Source organism: Saimiri boliviensis, chromosome 13 (genome assembly GCF_048565385.1).
Source record: "Saimiri boliviensis isolate mSaiBol1 chromosome 13, mSaiBol1.pri, whole genome shotgun sequence".
NCBI classification, from domain to species: Eukaryota; Metazoa; Chordata; class Mammalia; order Primates; family Cebidae; genus Saimiri; species Saimiri boliviensis.
The window spans coordinates 20,441,613-20,447,772 of NC_133461.1; the positions used below are offsets into that span (position 1 = coordinate 20,441,613).

Consider the following 6,160-nt stretch of genomic DNA (forward strand, 5'->3'; position numbering starts at 1 on the left):
TGAAGCTGCTCGTGGGAGAGATGAGCACTTGAGTTGGTGAACTGAGGAAAGCAGATGGCCCTCCGCAGTGTGGGCAGGCCTTGTCCAACCATTGAGGGCCTGAATAGAACACAAAGATGGAAGGTGGTTAGATTCCCTCTCTGTCTGACTGGGTGAGCTTGGACATGAAGCTTCAGCACCCCCGATTCTGAAGGCTTCAGATCAAATTGGAATTGACACCACTGGCTCTTCACCTCTCAGGCCTTTCAACGTGCATTCTTCTCTCCCGGGTCTCCACTTGCAGACAGAAGACCATGGGACTTCTCAGCATCCATAATCATGGAAGCAGTGCCTTATAGCATTTCTGTTTATAGAAATCTCTTATTGGTTCTGTTTCTCTGGAGGATGCTGACTGGTACAGAAATGGACTGGTGGCTGCTTCCCCAATCTTCGTTTTCTCTACCCAGTATCCATTTCCCGCTTCTTCCTTAAAAACATAACCCAATATTGCTCTCAATGGCAAGACGCTCAGTTATAATACTGCATTTCCCAGACTCCCTCGCAGCTGAGGGTAGTCATGAGTCACAGTCCTGACTGATGAGAGGTCAATGTAAGTCTCTGGATGGGGCTTCCAGGAGCATTCCTTAGAGAAGATTAAACAAGAGAGCAGGTACGCTTTTTTGTTCCTCATTCTTTAAGTTTTTTCTTCCTGGAACGTGAGTAGTAGCTCTAGTAGTTACATTGTGACTCTGAGGGCCACCCTTCTAGAGTGGCCATCTAGAAGGAGCCCAGATTACTGAAGACATTGTGGAGCTACTGTTTCAGTTCTAGGCTCTTGGCCTTCAGATTTTTTTTATTATAGGATAAAAAAATAAAAGCTCTAGTTTGTCTAAATCACTTGTTACTTGATACACACTTCTGTGTACGCCATTTTTGTTTAAAATAAAGTTCTCTAAAAGTACATCTACTATTTGATCCAGCAATCCCACTACTGGGTATCTACCCAAAGGAAAAGAAGTCATTATATCAAAAAGACACCTGTACACCTATATTGATTGCAGTACAATTCGCAATTGCAAAGATATGGAACCCACACAAGTGCCCATCGAGCTATGCATAAAGAAAATGTGGTCTATATACACCATGGAATGCTACTTAGCCATAAAAAAGAATGAAATATAATGACTTTTGCAGCAACCTGGATGGAGCTGGAGGCCATTATTCTAAATGAAGTAATTCAGGGATGGAAAACCAAACACCATATGCTTTTTCACTGACAAGTGGGAGCTAAGCTATGGGTAAGCAAAGGCATGCAGAATAATATCATAGACTTTGGAGACTCAGTAGGGGGAGGGTGGGAGGGTGAGGGAGAAAAAGTACATATTGAGTATAATGTATACTCAAGTGATGGTTGTGCTAAAATCTCAAACTTCACCACTGTGCAATTTATTCATATAACCAAAAACCCAGTGCACCCCAAAGGCTATTGCAATAAACACAGTTTAAAAAATAAAAAAGTTCTCCAAGCCATTCAAAACAGGATATTGCTGATGCTTTTTTTTTTTTTTTTTTTAGACAGGTCTCCTCTGTCACCCAGGCTGGAGTGCAGTAGTGCGATCGTGGCTCACTGCAGGCTCAACCTCCCCGGGCTCAAGCAATCCTCCCATCTCAGCCTCTTGAGTAACTGGGACTACAAGTGCATAGTAGCCACCACACCAGACTAATTCTTTGTTTATTGAGACAGAGTTTTGCTTTGTTGCCCAGCCTGGGGTGCAGTGGCACAATCTCGGCTCACTGCAACCTCTGCCTCCTGAATTCAAATGATGCTCCTGCTTCAGCTCCCAAGTAGCTGGGATTACAGGCATGTACCACTATTTCTGACTAATTTTTGTATTTTTAGTAGAGATGGGGTTTCACCATGTTGGCCAGGCTGGTCTCAAACATCTAATCTCAAGTGATCTGCCCGCCTCAGCCTCCCAAAGTGCTGGGATTACAGGTATGAGCCGCTGTGCCCAACCTGATGCCTTCTTGCACTGCAGTGGTGCTCAGTGTTGGCTGCACGGTAAAATCACCTGGTGTGCTTTAAAAATGTCAATGCCTGGGTCCCCCTCGGAGATTCTTGTGTAATTGGTCTGGGACATGGCCCAGGTCTTGGAATTTTTAAAAGCTCTCAGGGTGCTCCTAATGTGTAGCCAAGGCTGAGAACATGCTGCTTTTCTCTTTTCCAAGGTAGAGTAATTGGCTAATTGATTTCCTCATCACTCTCATTAAACACTAATGAGAACTGCCATGCCCCAGGCTTATAGCCCAGTGGCTCTAACCTTGAGCAGGCATCAGAATCACCTGGAGGGTTTGTTAACTAACACACAGGTTGTGGGCCTCATCCCCACAGCTTGATTTAACGGGTCTGGAGTGGACCGGGTAATCTGCATTTTTCACAGTCCCCCCCCCACCACCACCCCCCACGGCCCCGCCAGGTACTGCTGGTCACTGTCCTGGGCTTGTGGGATTTTTTTCTTTTTTGCCTCCCACTTCTTTATTCTTGTACCCCTCTACCGGCCTCCTCTAGGTCTCAAGTACTGTTTGCTTTGCTGCTTACCTGCTATTAAAAACAGCACCAAACTTATTCCTTTTTAAAGTCATTTTAGGCAGTGGCACTTGAGAAACTTATGCCAGGATCCTCCCTCCTTTACATCTGAATATAAGTACTTCCACTTGTCTTCCAAGTATCCACTTAGATGTCACCTCCTCCAGGAAGTCTTCCTTTGGGCCCCCAAGTCTCTGTCCTCAGGGCCCCTGGCCCTTCCATCTCCTCACATTTGGGTGTAATTACCTAGCTGAATCTCTAATCTACCAAGACCAGCTCGACCATAGAGCCCCCCACCCAGGCGGCGCTGAAGGCATTAAGAAGCAGACGCCCAGATAGAACAGCCAAGTGAGGCTATCCGAGGGCCCACAGCCTTCCGAGCTGGGAGCCTCTGTTGCTGACGGCATTCCGAGCCGAGGGCCTCGAGCAGACGCTGATCCACACATTTATTCTCTCGGAACAGGTGATTCTTATTAACAAACAGGTGTTTGGTATTTTCTCAAAACACAAAAATAAACTAGGTAGGCAGCTGGTGCCTGCTTACTGCTCATCACAGACAAAGTAAAAAATATTCTCCACGAGGGAGCCACGGGGGCAGGGTCACATATCCCTCGCTTAAAGAATTGTTTTAACCAGCAGCGGACATATACTGTCTTGCCACTTTGGAATGCCCCAAAGAGTTTTCCACTTTGGGGGGCGGAGTTGGGGGGGCAGCTAGGTTTATCCTTGCCATCGTGCTTCCTTGCAAACAATATATTCTATATCATACACTCAGCATTTCTCAACACTAGTATCCTAAAGACAGGAACACGTTTTATCTCCATAGGCCCAGGACCCTGCACACGGTGGGTATGCAGTTAGAATTCCCCGGCATGGGAGTAAGAGGGTGCCTTTGGGCAGGCTGGGCCTCTGCTGTGGGGGAGAATGAGGCAGGATGGACAACTCACCGAACAGTAAGCCAGGCCTTGGGTTCATTAGGAATGACGCGCTTGATGCCGTTTTGTCGGGAACTGGCAGGCAGCTCTTCCCAGAAAAGTGTCTTTGTGATACAGGAGCTAAAAAGAAATTATTTAGGCAGTTAGCCAGGGTCAGGGAGTCCTTGGTAAGGTTTTCCTTTTAACAGAAAGCAGCCTGAAAAATCAAGCTGCAAGCCCAGAGAAGCAAGCTGGAAGCTTGCATAGGTGATGCCGGCAGCCATGCCAATAGGAAAGGAATACCTGCAAGCCAGGCAGATTCAAAGACGACGTTTCCTCTTTCCTTTTCGTCACCACGTGTGCAGGCAACGGGGGTGCTGGCCAGGTAGACTCCATCTACAATTTACATGATAAAATATTAGGGCGGGGCGGCCAGCCTCCTCGTGCCCTGTGTAAATGGCACACCTGGTCCAACCAATCCACTACGCCCTATGCAAATCAGACACCGCCTCTTCAAGCTCATCTGTAAAACCACCACATCTTGCCCCAAACCCGGGAAACCCTTTCAGAAACCCTCTCCCTCTGCACGGTGGGGCTTTATTCTTTTGCCTGTTAATTTTTTCGCTTTTAAACCCACTCTTTGTGTGTCTGCGTCTTCGATTTCCTTGGTGTGAGACAACCAACCTCGGGTACTGCCCCAGACAAACGATGCCGCTTCACTTGCGGGGGGCTGGACGCAGCCCATTTCACTGCCTGGAATAAACCAGCCATGTGGGGCAGCCACTAGGGACCCTGCTCGCTGTAGGCGAGTGTGGTATTTTGCTTAAGATTTCAGAATGTGGTAGAAGGGATAAACCTTCCAGAGGTACACAGAGAGCATCCTGGTAAAACCAGCTCAGGTATGAAGAACAGAGGCATCACAAAGTGTCAGCCAGGGGAAGGCTTCCCAGGAGGGCCGGCCATATAGATAGAAAGCTTAGCACGGTTTAGGCCAATAGTCTGCTGTTGCTTAAAATCAGAGCTCCTCGGCCTTCAGAGGGTGGAGGACCCTCACCCTAGAAAAGTGCATCTATGCACAAAATGTCATTGTCCGTTTTGGGGATTTGAAGAATCATCCTGAGGATTTTTCAGGCAGAGAAATGGCAGTATTTCAGGCTGGCATCTGGCGTGACAAATACACAGAGCAGCTGCTGAGACAATTAAGGACAAGGTGTTTGGCAGGAAACAAGGCCAGCTGGTGACAGAGACAGACAGCCACATAATCGTAACAGGATCGGGATATTGACTAAAATGAAATATTGATTAGCAATAATACGGTCCAATGAATGGGGACACAGCCTGGAGACATGTACAAAATTCTTGCCTTTTCCAACCATTCATTTATCCAACAAATATTGTGATTGGCACTGTTCTGTGAGCTGGGCATACAGCTTGTGTCTGACCTACTAGTGCGGAGACAGAAAATAGACAAATAAGTGACGTTCGGAGGTGAACGGTGCTACAACGATGGGGAAGGCTTCTTTGAAAGGAAAACTTAGAAACGTGAATGAAGTGAAGGAATGTGGCATGTGTATAATATCTGGAGAAATGGTACAGATAAAGGGGACAGCAAGTACAAAGGTCCTGGGGCAGGAATGCTCTCTGCAGATCTGAGAAACAGTGGGGATGAGAGTGGCATGGAGTGAGCAAGAGGAATGACGTCTGTCTCAGAGGATGAAGGGGATTCTTGAATTTTACTCGCACTGAGCTGGGAACCATTAAGAGATTTTGTGCAGGAGAGTGACATAATCTAATTTAGGTTTTAAAAATGGGTTTCAGTGGCTTATGCTTGTAATCCCAGGGCTTTAGAGGGCTGAGGCAGGAGGATTGCTTGAGGCCAGGAGTTCAAGACCAGTCTGGGCAACATAGTGAGACCCCCCCACAACCTATACAAAAAGTAAAAACATTGATCAGCATGGTGTTGTGCCTGTAATCCTAGCTACTCGGGAGGCTGAGGCAGGAGGATTTCTTGAGCTTAGAAAGTCGAGGCTACACTGAGCCAAGATTGTGCCACTGTACTCTAGCCTGGGCAACAGAGCAAGACCCTGTCTTAAAAAAAAATCCATTTCCAATGGGAAAATGCATGGACATAGTCATAGTAAACACTCTCGTGACAGTTATAACTAGTGATACCCCCTCACCTTAACAGATAACTTAGCTACTCTTCCTTGGTCCAGCTCAGTGGTCAGCAAACTTTTTGTATAAAGGGGCAGAGAGTAAATTTTAGGCTTTGAGGACCATGTGGTCTCGAGCATAACTGCTCAGCTCTGCCACTGGAGCGTGCGTGCAGCCATGGATGATGGGTGAGAGAATGAACACTGCCGAGTTCTAGGTGATCAACATCCCAGTGTGCCTGGAACTAAGAGATTTTCCAGGACCTAAAACTTTCAGGACTCAAGTGGGATAGTCCAGGCAAGCAAGGACAGTTGGTAACATCCAGGTAAAGTTTATTTATTTATATTCCGGTTGCAGCTGGATGCAAAGAAGTCAGAGATGATCTCCCACTTACTTGGGCATGCCAGCTACTGTATTTCCAGCCTCTCTCACTGACAACCTGAATGTCACACATCACGAAATATTCATAAGTTTTCATATGAATTCACACACAAATTTCATATCAAGTTCACATCTGAAATATGTC

At 46.7% G+C, this 6,160-nt stretch overlaps 1 long non-coding RNA gene across 1 annotated transcript in view; it reads right to left on the reverse strand.

Annotated features, from left to right (window-relative positions):
- LOC141580772 (uncharacterized) overlaps window positions 1-3,867 on the reverse strand; it is a 90,202-nt gene extending 86,335 nt beyond the window's left edge. Inside the window, exons 1-2 of the long non-coding RNA XR_012513087.1 lie at window positions 3,784-3,867; window positions 3,514-3,621 (exon numbers count right to left, since the gene is read on the reverse strand). This is a non-coding gene — a long non-coding RNA (uncharacterized LOC141580772). The remainder of the gene's footprint in view (window positions 1-3,513; window positions 3,622-3,783) is intronic.
- Window positions 3,868-6,160: the final 2,293 nt, after the last annotated feature.